The 15,908-nt window shown below is 42.8% G+C and overlaps 1 long non-coding RNA gene across 1 annotated transcript in view; it reads right to left on the bottom strand.

Annotated features, from left to right (window-relative positions):
• The window catches only part of LOC134730257 (uncharacterized), a 283,053-nt gene extending 268,214 nt beyond the window's left edge, over positions 1 to 14,839 (bottom strand). The window contains exons 1-2 of the long non-coding RNA XR_010111921.1: positions 14,600 to 14,839; positions 12,090 to 12,197 (exon numbers count right to left, since the gene is read on the bottom strand). This is a non-coding gene — a long non-coding RNA (uncharacterized LOC134730257). The remainder of the gene's footprint in view (positions 1 to 12,089; positions 12,198 to 14,599) is intronic.
• Positions 14,840 to 15,908: the final 1,069 nt, after the last annotated feature.

Below are 15,908 nucleotides of genomic sequence, written 5' to 3'. Positions count from 1 at the left end.
ATGAACCAGAGAGCAAGCCTTTACCAGACATCAAGTCTGCCAGCACCTTGACCTTGGACTTACCAGACTCCTGAACTGTAACAAATAGATTAATGTGCTTTACAAAGCTACCCAACTTGTAGTATTTTGTTATAACAGCTCAAATTCACAAAGAAGATTGGAATCAAGAATTGGGGGTGCTACTGTAACAAAGATCTAAAAATATGGAAGCAGATTTGAAATGGGATCATGGGTAGACGCTAGAAAAGTTTTGAGGGGTAGGCTAAAACATAGCCTACATTGCCAGGTGGACTGTTAAGGGTGACCCTTGTGAGGGTCAGGATGAAAAGAAGAAAGCTGTATAAAGAGCCTCAATCTTCTAAGGAAATACTTAAGTGGTCATGAACAGAATGTTTGTAGAAATATGGATGGTAAAGGCCATCCTGGTAAGGTTTCAGATAGAAATAAGGAACATGTCATTGGAAACTGGAAGAAAGGTTATCCTTGTTACAAAGTGGCATAGAACTTGGCTGAATTGCTGTGTCTTGGTGTTTTGTGAAAGGTAGAATTTGCACACAAAGAATAGGATATTTGAGGAAATTTCTAAGCAAAGTGTTGAAGGTATGGCTTGGCTCCTCTTGAATATTTATAGTCAAATATAAGAAAAGAAAAATGATTTAAAGACAGAATTTTTAATCAAAAGGGAAACAGAACTTAAAGGTTAAGAAATTTCACAGCCTACCCGTATTAAAAGTATCAGAAAGTATATTCAGGAATAGGGTGTGGCCAAGCAACCTTTTGATAAGAAGATTAGTATGGATCATCCAGGACCTATTGTCTGAGACAAGGGAAAAGTAACCCCAAAAGCATTTCAAAGATCATCAAGGCTGCCTTTATCTTCTCAGGCCCAGAGTTCAGAGCCTGGAGGACAGAACAATTTTAAAGAAAGAGCCTCAGACAGCTGTGGGCCCTCAGCACTGGCTGCCTGGCACTCTCTTAGGCTCTACTCTCTACTTTCCAGTGGCAATTCCTGGGTGGCAATTCTCAGCCACCCAGGTGTGGCTCCAGTGAGGCCAGGTGTGTGATGACTGCCATGGTTACTACTTGAGACCATCATTACAGCACTTACTACTGTTACTGCTTGAGACTGTCATTATGACTTAACGAAGGGACGAACGTAGAAATGATAACAAAAAACAAAAGTAACTATTTTAAGGAAAGGCTAGGATGGGGAAGAGGAAGAGAGAAGAAGAGAAGAGGATAAGGGCTCCCTGCTTCTAGAGAGCAAAGGCAGCTGCGCAAGCTTCCACAGCCCTTCTTATTTATTGGGTAGAATGAGCAGGAAGGAGGAGGTAATGACTGGTCAGCTGCTTAATTGATCACAGGTTCATATTGTTACTAACAGGCTTCAATTATGCCTAATCATAAGAAACACTTGTGCCTGGGTCATGACTGCCTTCAGCAGTCCTTCTGGGTGGCAGATGCAGTTTGTCAGTTTGCCAAAATTCTGCATTTATGAGCAACAGTTTGCTGCTTACTCATATAGCCTCCAGTGGTATACTGAGTTGATCACGACCCTCACTCTTTCAGCCTCCAACAAGGTGTGGTGCAGGTCACTGTGGCTGTCCTTCTGGAAGGCACAAATAATAAATCTTGGCAGCATCCACAAGGTACCATATCTGCCAATAACAAAGTGCATGAGCCATGGGTGTATGGCCGCCTCTACCCAGATTTAGAAAGATGGAGCTGCTCAGAGCCTCAGGCTCATGACTCATGAGAGGTGCCATAGGGTACAGCCACCACAGGGAGCCCCGACTAGAGCAATGCTCAATAGAGCCATGGGATCAGGGTCACCATCCCAGTAAGACTGGAGGACAGAGCCTGGAGTCAAAGAAAATCATTCTCAAGCCTTGAGGTTTTAGACTAGCCCAGGACCTGTCACTCATTTTTTCTTTTCTATTTCTCTCTTTTGGAATGGGAATGTCTTGCTGTGCCTGTTCCACCACTGCATTTTGGAAGCATATAACTTGTTTGGTTTCATAGTCTCACAGCTAGAAGAGAATCTGTCTCATAATGAATCATATCTTGAGTCTCACCCACATCTGATATCTAAATATCATATTTAGATGAGACATTGGACTTAGACTTTAAAGTCAGTGCTGGCACAAGTTAAGACTTTTGAAGCTATTGGAATGGAATAAATGTATTTTGCATGTAGGAAAGACATGAATTTTGGGGGAAGCCAGAATACAATGCTATGGATTGAATATTTATGTCTCCCCAGAATTCATAAGTTGAAATTCTAGCCTCCCAAGGTAATGGTATTTAAAGGTGGAGCCTTTGGGAGGTGATTAGGTGATGGGTTTAAAGCCCTTATGAGTGGCGATTAGTGCCCTTATGAAAAAGGTCCCAGACAGACCTCTCACTCCTTCTATCATGTGAGGGCATGGTGAGAAGGTGCCATCTATGAACCAGAGAACAGGCCCTCACCAGACATTGAATCTGCCAACACCTTGATCTTGGATTTCTCAGCCTCCAGAACTGTGAGAAATAAATTTCTATTGTTTATAAGCCACACAGTCTATAATATTTTGTTATAGCAGCAAGAATTAAGACACTGGCACAGGGTAAATATGTATAGCAACAAGTAGTAGTAATTGTGGTGGTGGTCGTAGTTGGCTTTGCTTTTAAGAAAGACACTATGGGGTGGGGGGAGCCAAGATGGTCGAATAGGAACAGCTCCGGTCTACAGCTCCCAGCGTCAGCGACGCAGAAGACAGGTGATTTCTGCATTTCCATCTGAGGTACCGGGTTCATCTCTCTAGGGAGTGCCAGACAGTGGGCGCAGGTCAGTGGGTGCGTGCACTGTGCGCGAACCGAAGCAGGGCGAGGCATTGCCTCACTCAGGAAGCGCAAGGAGTCAGGGAGTTCCCTTTCCGAGTCAAAGAAAGGGGTGACAGACAGCACCTGGAAAATTGGGTCACTCCCACCCAAATACTGCGCTTTTCCGACGGGCTTAAAAAACAGCGCACCACGAGATTATATACGGCACCTGGCTTGGAGGGTCCTATGCCCAGGGAGTCTCGCTGATTGCTAGCACAGCAGGGTGAGATCAAACTGCAAGGCGGCAGCGAGGCTGGGGGAGGGGCGCCCACCATTGCCCAGGCTTGCTTAGGTAAACAAAGCAGCCAGGAAGCTCGAACTGGGTGGAGCCCACCACAGCTCAAGGAGGCCTGCCTGCCTCTGTAGGCTCCACCTCTAGGGGCAGGGCACAGACAAACAAAAAGACAGCAGTAACCTCTGCAGACTTAAATGTCCCTGTCTGACAGCTTTGAAGAGAACAGTGGTTCTCCCAGTACCCAGTGGGAGATCTGAGAACGGGCAGACTGCCTCCTCAAGTGGGTCCCTGACCCCTGACCCCTGAGCAGCCAAACTGGGAGGCACCCCACAGCAGGGGCACACTGACACCTCACACGGCAGGGTACTCCAACAGACCTGCAGCTGAGGGTCCTTTCTGTTAGAAGGAAAACTAACAAACAGAAAGGACATCCACACCAAAAACCCATCTGTACATCAACATCATCAAAGACCAAAAGTAGATAAAACCACAAAGATGGGGAAAAAACAGAACAGAAAAACTGGAAACTCTAAAAAGCAGAGCGCCTCTCCTCCTCCAAAGGAACGCAGTTCCTCACCAGCAACGGAACAAAGCTGGAAGGAGAATGACTTTGACGAGCTGAGAGAAGAAGGCTTCAGACAATCAAATTACTCTGAGCTATGGGAGGACATTCAAACCAAAGGCAAAGAAGTTGAAAACTTTGAAAAAATTTAGAAGAATGTATAACTAGAATAACCAATACAGAGAAGTGCTTAAAGGAGCTGATGGAGCTGAAAACCAAGGCTCGAGAACTACGTGAAGAATGCAGAAGCCTCAGGAGCCGATGCGATCAACTGGAAGAAAGGGTATCAGCGATGGAAGATGAAATGAATGAAATGAAGTGAGAAGAGAAGTTTAGAGAAAAAAGAATAAAAAGAAATGAGCAAAGCCTCCAAGAAATATGGGACTATGTGAAAAGACCAAATCTATGTCTGATTGGTGTACCTGAAAGTGATGGGGAGAATGGAACCAAGTTGGAAAACACTCTGCAGGATATTATCCAGGACAACTTCCTCAATCTAGCAAGGCAGGCCAAGGTTCAGATTCAGTAAATACAGAGAACGCCACAAAGATACTCCTCGAGAAGAGCAACTCCAAGACACATAATTGTCAGATTCACCAAAGTTGAAATGAAGGAAAAAATGTTAAAGGCAGCCAGAGAGAAAGGTCGGGTTACCCTCAAAGGGAAGCCCATCAGACTAACAGCGGATCTCTCGGCAGAAACCCTACAAGCCAGAAGAGAGTGGGGGCCAATATTCAACATTCTTAAAGAAAAGAATTGTCAACCCAGAATTTCATATCCAGCCAAACTAAGCTTCATAAGTGAAGGAGAAATAAAATACTTCACAGACAAGCAAATGCTGAGAGATTTTGTCACCACCAGGCCTGCCCTAAAAGAGCTCCTGAAGGAAGCGCTAAACATGGAAAGGAACAACCAGTACCAGCCGCTGCAAAATCATGCCAAAATGTAAAGACCATCGAGACTAGGAAGAAACTGCATCAACTAATGAGCAAAATAACTAGCTAGCATCATAATGACAGGATCAAATTCACACATAACAATATTAACTTTAAATGTAAATGGACTAAATGCTCCACTTAAAAGACACAGACTGGAAAATTGGATAAAGAGTCAAGACCCATCAGTGTGCTGTATTCAGGAAACCCATCTCATGTGCAGAGACACACATAGGCTCAAAATAAAAGGATGGAGGAAGATCTACCAAGCAAATGGAAAACAAAAAAAGGCAGGGGTTGCAATCCTAGTCTCTGATAAAACAGACTTTAAACCAACAAAGATCAGAAGAGACAAAGAAGGCCATTACATAATGGTAAAGGGATCAATTCAACAAGAAGAGCTAACTATCCTAAATATATATGCACCCAATACAGGAGCACCCAGATTCATAAAGCAAGTCCTGAGTGACCTACAAAGAGACTTAGACTCCCACACAATAATAATGGCAGACTTTAACACCGCACTGTCAACATTAGACAGATCAACGAGACAGAAAGTCAACAAGGATACCCAGGAATTGAACTCAGCTCTGCACCACGCGGACCTAATAGACATCTACAGAACTCTCCACCCCAAATCAACAGAATATACATTTTTTTCAGCACCACACCACACCTATTCCAAAATTGACCACATACTTGGAAGTAAAGCTCTCCTCAGCAAATGTAAAAGAACAGAAATTATAACAAACTATCTCTCAGACCACAGTACAATCAAACTAGAACTCAGGATTAAGAATCTCACTCAAAACCGCTCAACTACATGGAAACTGAAAAACCTGCTCCTGAATGACTACTGGGTACATAACGAAATGAAAGCAGAAATAAAGATGTTCTTTGAAACCAACGAGAACAAAGACACAACATACCAGAATCTCTGGGACACATTCAAAGCAGTGTGTAGAGGGAAATTTATAGCACTAAATGCCCACAAGAGAAAGCAGGGAAGATCCAAAATTGACACCCTAACATCACAATTAAAAGAACTAGAAAAGCAAGAGCAAACACATTCAAAAGCTAGCAGAAGGCAAGAAATAACTAAAATCAGAGCAGAACTGAAGGAAATAGAGACACAAAAAACCCTTCAAAAAATTAATGAATCCAGGAGGTGGTTTTTTGAAAGGATCAACAAAATAGATAGACTGCTAGCAAGACTAATAAAGAAAAAAAGAAGAATCAAATAGACGCAATAAAAAATGATAAAGGGGATATCACCACCAATCCCACAGAAATACAAACTACCATCAGAGAATACTACAAACACCTCTATGCAAATAAACTAGAAAATCTAGAAGAAATGGATAAATTCCTCGACACATACACTCTTCCAAGACTAAACCAGGAAGAAGTTGAATCTCTGAATAGACCAATAACAGGATCTGAAATTGTGGCAATAATCAATAGCTTACCAACCAAAAAGAGTCCAGGACCAGATGGATTCACAGCCGAACTCTACCAGAGGTACAAGGAGGAACTGGTACCATTCCTTCTGAAACTATTCCAATCAACAGAAAAAGAGGGAATCCTCCCTAACTCATTTTATGAGGCCAGCATCATTCTGATACCAAAGCCGGGCAGAGACACAACCAAAAAAGAGAATTTTAGACCAATATCCTTGATGAACATTGATGCAAAAATCCTCAATAAAATACTGGCAAAACGAATCCAGCAGCACATCAAAAAGCTTATCCACCATGATCAAGTGGGCTTCATCCCTGGGATGCAAGGCTCATTCAACATACGCAAATCAGTAAATGTAATCCAGCATATAAACAGAACCAAAGACAAAAACCACATGATTGTCTCAATAGATGCAGAAAAGGCCTTTGACAAAATTCAACAACCCTTCATGCTAAACACTCTCAATAAATTAGGTATTGATGGGACGTATTTCAAAATAATAAGAGCTATCTATGACAAACCCACAGCCAATATCATACTGAATGGGCAAAAACTGGAAGCATTCCCTTTGAAAACTGGCACAAGACAGGGATGCCCTCTCTCACCACTCCTATTCAACATAGTGTTGGAAGTTCTGACCAGGGCAATTAGGCAGCAGAAGGAAATAAAGGGTATTCAATTAGGAAAAGAGGAAGTCAAATTGTCCCTGTTTGCAGACGACATGATTGTATATCTAGAAAACCCCATTGTCTCAGCCCAAAATCTCCTTAAGCTGATAAGCAACTTCAGCAAAGTCTCAGGATACAAAATCAATGTACAAAAATCACAAGCATTCTTATACACCAATAACAGACAAACAGAGAGTCAAATCATGGGTGAACTCCCATTCACAATTGCTTCAAAGAGAATAAAATACCTAGGAATCCAACTTACAAGGGATGTGAAGGACCTCTTCAAGGAGAACTACAAACCACTGCTCAAGGAAATAAAAGAGGATACAAACAAATGGAAAAACATTCCATGCTCATGGGTAGGAAGATTCAATATCGTGAAAATGACCATACTGCCCAAGGTAATTTACAGATTCAATGCCATCCCCATCAAGCTATCAATGCCTTTCTTCACAGAATTGGAAAAAACTACTTTAAAGTTCATATGGAACCACAAAAGAGCCTGCATCGCCAAGTCAATCCTAAGCCAAAAGAAGAAAGCTGGAGGCATCACACTACCTGACTTCAAACTATACTACAAGGCTACAGTAACCAAAACAGCATGGTCCTGGTACCAAAACAGAGATATAGATCAATGGAACAGAACAGAGCCCTCAGAAATAACGCCGCATATCTACAACTATCTGATCTTTGACAAACCTGAGAAAAACAAGCAATGGAGAAAGGATTCCCTATTTAATAAATGGTGCTGGGAAAACTGGCTAGCCATATGGAGAAAGCTGAAACTGGATCCCTTCCTTACACCTTATACAAAAATCAATTCAAGACGGATTAAAGACTTAAACGTTAGACCTAAAACCATAAAAACCCTAGAAGAAAACCTAGGCATTACCATTCAGGACATAGGCATGGGCAAGGACTTCATGGCTAAAACACCAAAAGCAATGGCAACAAAAGCCAAAATTGACAAATGGGATATAATTAAACTAAAGAGCTTCTGCACAGCAAAAGAAACTACCATCAGAGTGAACAGGCAACCTACAAAATGGGAGAAAATTTTCGCAACCTACTCATCTGACAAAGGGCTAATATCCAGAATCTACAATGAACTCAAACAAATTTACAAGAAAAAAACAAACAACCCCATCAAAAAGTGGGCAAAGGACATGAACAGACACTTCTCAAAAGAAGACATTTATGCAGCCAAAAAAACATGAAAAAATTGCTCATCATCACTGGCCATCAGAGAAATGCAAATCAAAACCACAATGAGATACCATCTCACACCAGTTAGAATGGCAATCATTAAAAAGTCAGGAAACAACAGGTGCTGGAGAGGATGTGGAGAAATAGGAACACTTTTACACTGTTGGTGGAACTGTAAACTAGTTCAACCATTGTGGAAGTCAGTGTGGCGATTCCTCAGGGATCTAGAACTAGAAATACCATTTGACCCAGCCACCCCATTATTGGGTATATACCCAAAGGACTATAAATCATGCTGCTATAAAGACACATGCACACGTATGTTTATTGCGGCACTATTCACAATAGCAAAGACTTAGAACCAACCCAAATGTCCAACAATGATAGACTGGATTAAGAAAATGTGGCACATATACACCATGGAATACTATGCAGCCATAAAAAATGATGAGTTCATATCCTTTGTAGGGACACGGATGAAATTGTAAATCATCATTCTCAGTAAACGATCGCAAGAACCAAAAACCAAACACCATATATTCTCACTCATAGGTGGGAATTGAACAATGAGAACACATGGACACAGGAAGGGGAACATCACACTCTGGGGACTGTTGTGGGGTGGGGGGAGGGGGGAGGGATAGTATTGGGAGATATACCTAATGCTAGATGACGAGTTAGTGGGTGCAGCACACCAGCATGGCACATGTATACATATGTAACTAACCTGCACTATGTGCACATGTACCCCAAAACTTAAAGTATAATAATAATAATAATAATAAAAAGAAAGACACTGTCTTTATAGGCTATGGTCAGGTGAATAAACAGGTTCTTTATTTATGAAAAAGCTCAAGCACTAGCCGTATGGCTTTGGCTAAACTTATGAAGCATCTCAGCCTTTGTTTCTCTGATCTCCCAAACATGCAACATGCATAGCAATCAGTTTTACAAGGTTGTTGGGAGACCCAGGTGGGATATTGGAGGTGAAAAGCTGTGGAACTTATCCTTTGTTGATGTTATTCTTGCTTCTGCCTCCACCACTGGGTCATTTTCTGCCCCATTCCCACAGTAAATGGCATAACTTAATGTTTAAAAGACAAACTCCCAGCTTCCCCCTGGGTGAATATATGGTAGTGAGTCATTACTCCATGTCATGTTATCCCAGAGTCTGAACCATGTAGTCTTCAAATTCAGGGAACATCAATAAGCCACATCCTAGAAAGGTCAGCAGAGAAGTAAATGGACCAAATGCATATAGCCAACCTGTCTGCACCTCCAGTCACTCTCACACCATTCTGGCTGCTAGAAGGGCATCCAGTTAGAAGGTAGTTGCAATGACAATGAGCAATATGGTGGTTTTCACCAAACAATCGTGGTGCAGGGGTGGGGTGAGTGGAAAGAGGAACATGGATCTTAGAGATACATGAGAAATGAACACTTCCAGCCCTGCTTATCTGTCGCCTCCCACGGAAGTCTTTCTTGGCCACACTGTCAAAAATGCCAACTGCTCCCCATTGCTTTCCAGCTCTTTATAAAATGTAATAATAACTTTATTATTTTTTGAAAGAATAGGGTGTTGATAAGGATTAAATGCGTAATACAGGTAAAGGTTTAAAACAGTGTGTGGCTTATAGTATTTAATAAATGTTAGCTTTTATCATTATTATTACCATTAGTATTTTTATCTAATTACTATTTCATTCTAGCATGTATGATATTCTAAAAGTTTTATTTTAGTTATCTATTTATTCACATAATTGTTATCTGACTTCCCCACTACTAACCTCTATATAGAGGTGTCTATGTTACATCCCTACTAAGTACTTAACAAATAGCAGTTGGTTGGATGAATGATTTAATGAGTGAATGAATAGGCAACTATCACACTCAGCAGACTCATTTTGTCCCATATCCCAATAACCTATTTGTAAGAAACACTTTCTTATCTGAATTTTAGGCATGAAGAAATAATGACACTGAAAACATCGAGTGACTTATTCATACAGGATGAGGATGAGCAGGAGATGAACCCTTATCAAATTCTGGCTCTACACCAAGCACTGTGAGAGACCCATTGATTTATCCAGGCTTCTGGTCATTCATTCCACAAAAACATATGAAGTTTCCACTCTGGGCCATGCATTTGGCCCCTAGCCCCATCTGAAAAGAGGAGCTTTAATCCTGGATTACATCTCACTTTTGTAATCTCAATAGGAAAGCAGGTCTCAGAGCAGACCTCACGGTGAGGAGGAGGCAGGGGCACCCCCTCCCCAGAAGCACAGGCCCTGAAGCGTCGTTGGGTCCTTTCTCCCTTTGACATCTGATTTCCTCATAGATGACTGTCATAGCCATAATTCAATTGTCCCAGGACCAGCACATGTGGGTCCAGTTTTGTCAGCCTGCAAGGACATTGTGCAGCTTTGTTTGTTCCAGTGTGGGGGAGGGAGGTGTTGATAAGCATCATCATAATCAGGATCTGCTGTCCATGACTTACCATTCATTTCCTAATCAGTCATCACATTTTGTTCAAGCTTAATGCTGACCTACTGAATTTAACGCCACATTCTGCAGCAAAAAGCCACTGCTGTGTTTACTGGGGGAAATTAGCCAGCTCTTACCCTTGTTGCTGTAGCACGCACAGGAAACTTAGATTTTCAGGATATTCCCCCACCCCCGTGTTATCTAGGAGTTCTCATTTTGTTCAAAGAATGTCCCCTCTGTCTTCCCTCTTTCCCTCCCTGGTGCCAAGACAACCTGAATTACATTAAAGCCAAGGCGGCTCGATATTTAGGCTGCTTTCCTCCTCTCTCCCTTACCCCATTCCCATCAACACACATGCACACATACACCTGTGTGCACACACCCATGCACACACACAAATCGGATGTGAGCCAACAGAACACTGTGTGACCTTGAACCAGTCACATCTTTCTAAGCTTCCATTTCATCAGCTGTAAAATGAGGAGGGCAGACTCAGTTATCCCTTTCTTTTCTAATATTGTATGATTCTAATCTTCCCATCATTCTCAAATGATGGAATTAGAATTATAAAATGTCTGAAATGGAAGCCATGCTGAAAACTAATCCACTAATGAAATAATATCCCCATATTTCAATTCTTCCTTATTTTTTGAGACAGCGTCTCACTCTGTCTCCCAGGCTGGAGTGCAGTGACACAATCTTGGCTCACTGAAGCCTCAACCTCCTGGGCTCAAATGCTCTTCCCATCTCAGCCTCCCAAGTACCTGGGACTACATGTGCTCACCACTACACTAGGCTAATTTTGTTCATTTTTTTTGTACAGAGAAGGTCTCACTTTGTTGCCCAGGCTGGTCTCGAACTTCTGGGCTCAAGTGATTCACCCACCTCGGCCTCCCAAAGGGCTGGGCCTACAGGTGTGAACTGCTGCACCCAGCCCACATATCTGAATTATTTTAGTGACACTTTCATCCTTTTTTTCACATCTCCACATTACTGTCATTCACTTAACTGGTTTTTCTTTAAATTAACTCTTTTTTTTTTTTTGAGACAGAGTCTCGCTCTGCCGCCCAGGCTGGAGTGCAGTGGCATGATCTCAGCTCACTGCAAGCTCTGCCTCCTGGGTTCACGCCATTCTCCTGCCTCAGCCTCCCAAGTATCTGGGACTACAAGTGCTCGCCACCACGCCTGGCTAATTTTTTCTATTTTTAGTAGAGATGGGGTTTCACCGTGTTAGCCAGGATGGTCTCGATCTCCCGACCTCGTGATCTGCCCACCTCGGCCTCCCAAAGTGCTGGGTAAATTAACCTTTTTACTTAAATACATATATTTAAAAGGCATCCCTTATCACTATCACAAATAGAAAACCATAATCATTTGCTATACATGTAATCATAATTAAAGGAAAATAAAGCAATCTAAGAAAATTTTGGCTGGGCCACACTGCCTGCCCAAGGACCCCAGGCTGCTGCTTGTCCCTCTCTGTGGAAATGGCAGCATAGTATATGTTTAAAGGCACTAAGGTCATGTTGGCATCAAAGGAGATTCTTTTTGCCCTAATCAGAATAGAAAAGGGCCACATTCTCTCCCAAGGGATGTCCATTTTATCTAATACAGAGGCTAGGTGCCACCCAAGATCTCTCTCAAGAACTTCACTTTGGATAAAATGGTCTCACCACTGTTCCTTAGGTTAACGTTGTAATTAGTTCATCTAATGCTCCAAATTGCCAATATCTGCATCTTCTTCACCATGACCTTCACCTGCTACCATTGCCAGGCAGCTCCTGTGAGAAAACAGATACGCTCAGAAACACACACACACAGAAGCACATGCTCCAAAACAATTTTTTAAACAACACAATGCTTCCCTGGCACTTCCCCAAGTCCACAGCTCTAGGAATCGCTGACCTCGGGCAGGTCTACGTCACTACTTTTTCTAAAGAAATCGCTGCCCATGTACAACAAAGAGCAACTTCCATTGAGCATTTGGGGAGCTCTTGAAGCGACTTCCTTTTTTCCTTTTCTCTCTTTATAGACGCGATGTGGAGTAGGGAGCAGGTGGTACACCCTTGTGAGAAAACAGGTATAGAGACTGTGGGGGGCAGACAGGGACAAAAGAGAGAGAGACACTGCCTTCTGCTTATTTTGTGTGGTATAGGAAGAAAATATTTAAACGTTTCTACTTTAGATACAGTCTGGCTTCCAATTCCAGTTCTATTATTTTCTAGCAACATAAATTTGGGCAAGTTGCTCAGCCCCTCTGAGCTTTAATCTCCTCCTTAGCAAAATGGCTCTAGTGACACACCCTTCCTTGCGTTGTGAGTGTGTAAGGCAGGTATGGTACCAGGCGCCGAGATAAACATTCATCTAACAGTCCCTTCCTCTTTTACCTTTTGTTTGTTTGTTTGTTTTTACTTTGGCACCATTTATGAAGGTCCAAAATAAATCCCTTTTTTATTTGTTTGGTTGTTTGTTTGTTTTGCCTTCTAAATCCTGAGTCTCATCTACAAAGTGGAAAAAAAAAAAAAGGCTGTGAATTTCCATAATGTAAGTTTCGTTTTCTATGACTCGATTATGGCAAGTGATGTATAAAGGCTGAGTGGAGTGACAAGGAGGGGCACAGAGAAGAGGGAGGACAAACTTTACACCAGCAAATCCAACAATCGGCCCCTTTTGAAAAATCATAAGTAGCCTGCTGGAAGCTCCAAGTCTCCCAGATTTGGGATATGAGAGAGTAACAACATGAATCTAGAAAATGTGGTGCCTTTCGTGCATAGATTTGAATTAGAGAATTCTTGGTCAGTTTTGCATATGAAGTTGGGGAGAAGGCGTGGGCGGCGCAAAGAAAAACAGAGAAACACCTCCCCCTGCTGCCTGGATGGCGAATAGCAGCAAAGATGCAAAAAAAAAAAAAATTCCATGGTCATATAAAAACCCTTAGCCTATTCCGAGGGTTTGCAAAGGATTCACTATGTGCAGGCAGCTGAATTTTATGGAATGCATTTTCCTATCCTAAGTTACCTTCAAAGGTCATAAAAAATGATCTTAGGACATTATTACAATGATGATGCTTTCCACTGGGCATGTTGTTATTTGTTTCTTGAACAGGAAATATATTAGCGTAACTTTTAAATTAAAATGATATAAAAGTTATAATTGAAAAGTCTTGTTTCTGACTGCCTTACGTATACCTAGCTACTTTTATTAGCTTTTCATATAAATATAAGTAAATGTGACTAATGTAGTCTTCTTTTTTTCCTTCTTACAGAATAATTAGCTGTTTGACACTCTTCCGGATATTGTTTTTGTCACTTAACAACATAACTTGGTGATCCTCCCAGAGCAGAAAAGCTCTCCCAGATATGTTTCAGGGCAGCGCAACCTTCCTTGTTCTTCCTTCACTGAGCATGTTATATGTGGAAAGAACACATCCTCACTTGGGGAAACCAGATAAATTGTTTAAATTATTGCAAATGTGAATGATTTTAATGTAGAAATAACCTTTTTCATTCCACATTAATCACAAATACTGTTCACCACCCTTCGTAATAAACTTGTCTCTGCTTTTTTTTTTTTTTTTTTTTTCTGGTATTCTTTGTGATTAGAATCTCTCGCCTTGGTATCCGCTGTGTTCAAGAGCAGAACAGAGCTTTGAACTTTACAGGCTAGTGCTCAGAATTAAAAGTGCTTAATGCCACCAAGATTTCTATTAAAAAACCCAGGGTAAAGGAAAAAGCCTTTTGCTTCAGCTGAAATGTTCTTGTAAAGGGCAAAATGGAAAATACAAACACCACTGCCGTTTGCTGGTTGGATACCACAGCCATCGGCACCTCCTGGAAATGGCAAGCCCATGAGTTCCTGATGGAAGCCAGGTTAGTCTTATTGCATTTGAGAGAGTTAGAAAAGTGTCTTTCAGTGTGGACAGAGAGCCAGCAAGATTGTGAAGGTCAAAGAAAAATCCAATTATCCATAGCAAACACTGACCATACAATTAAATTACACCAGTCAGGAAAGCATCTGATCTTCTGCAATGGACTTCTTCCAGCAAATTTACCCTTGAATCAGTCTGGGCCATTCATTGGCAGCCAGCTGATCAGTTTCCTTCTGCTGCCCTGCATCCTGCAACATGTCTGTAGCAGACGTATCACTGCCCACCTACAACCCCTTGGCCCACCCCAGAGGTCACCTGCAGCTGCAGTGGTCAACTCCCAAGCACGCAGACATCTCAGCATCAAGAACCTGCTTCTCTCTGCCCAAGGGCTTTTTCTGGCCACAGAAGTATCCCCTGCACAGTCCAGATATGCAGGCTGGACAGAAGTTCCAAGGAGCTACCATTCCCAAGAGCAAGCCTCAAGCAATGCCTGGGAGATAAACACCCAGCTCCCTTGCTTGCCCCTTGCCTTGCTGGGGCAATGCCAAAGTGTGTGGTGCCCATACTCTCAGAGGGACACCAGTGCGACTGAGCCCCAGGTGGGACCTACTCATTAACATGCTGTTTATTGGCTTTTCTCTCTTCCCTACTGTCTCATCATTTTTCTGGGATTGACTCCTGTGAGAGCCTTGATCCAGTCAAGAGACAGAAACTACACAGTAAGTTCAACAGGACAAGTGTAACACAGAGTCATTAACTACAATGAAGAGTATAGATATAAGGAAACTCTACAAAGCACCCTAGAGCTACGAGGGAGAACTTAGGAAAAGACGAACTTGAGAAGGATTCAGACCTCTTGGGAAACGGTGAGGTTCAGCCCACGAGACAGCAGAGAAGTTAGCTGCTTTGGCTAGGCTGGAGCCGGCCTGGAATTGCTGGGAACCTCCAGGTGCAGCCAGCCTCCGTTGTGCACGCAGGGGGCGCCAATCAGCAACTGATGGTGAGGGATGGAGCCTGGGAGCTGGCGGGGGCTGCAGGAGGCTGCAGAAGGAGCGGAGCGGCTACTCAACGCCTGACCCTGCCAGCTAAGTGCAGCTGCACACAGGCCGAGCAGAAGCTTGCAAAGGGAGACTGAGTCCCGGACCCAAGTGTAGCAAGCAGGGAAAGGGAGGGTAGGGCACCGGTAAGCGCAGGAGCCCTTCGGAGCGCTCACTCTGTGCTGGGGAGCTCTGCTTTCCATGTCAAGAAGCCTGCACAAAAATTATCACCAAGCCGGGGCTGCAAAGTCACAGAAGGACCAGTTCCACCCGCTGTCCTCGTCCACCCACACTACTGAGCCGCGGTCCCCGCACAACCGGCGGAAACCCTCCTCCAGCTGCGGTGTCCTCCGGCGCCCTCTACTGAGGAAGCCTAACATCGCGCGCACTTAAAGGAGACGGGCTCAAAGGCACGCCTTTGTTAGTCCCAGAGCATAAATTAATAAAGGGTCCATTCAGAGCTGAGAGGCACAAAAAAAAATTTTTTTTAAAAGATAAATACACCTCCAAAGTCCCACTTGCACTCAAACCCTTGTCTCAGGATCTGCTTTTGAAAGAACCCAAATCACGACAATGTCAGACAGAGA

This window comes from Pan paniscus, chromosome 3 (genome assembly GCF_029289425.2).
Source record: "Pan paniscus chromosome 3, NHGRI_mPanPan1-v2.0_pri, whole genome shotgun sequence".
Lineage (NCBI taxonomy): Eukaryota > Metazoa > Chordata > Mammalia > Primates > Hominidae > Pan > Pan paniscus.
The sequence above is the reverse complement of the archived record's forward strand: the minus strand, read 5'-3'. Positions and strand labels throughout refer to the sequence as shown.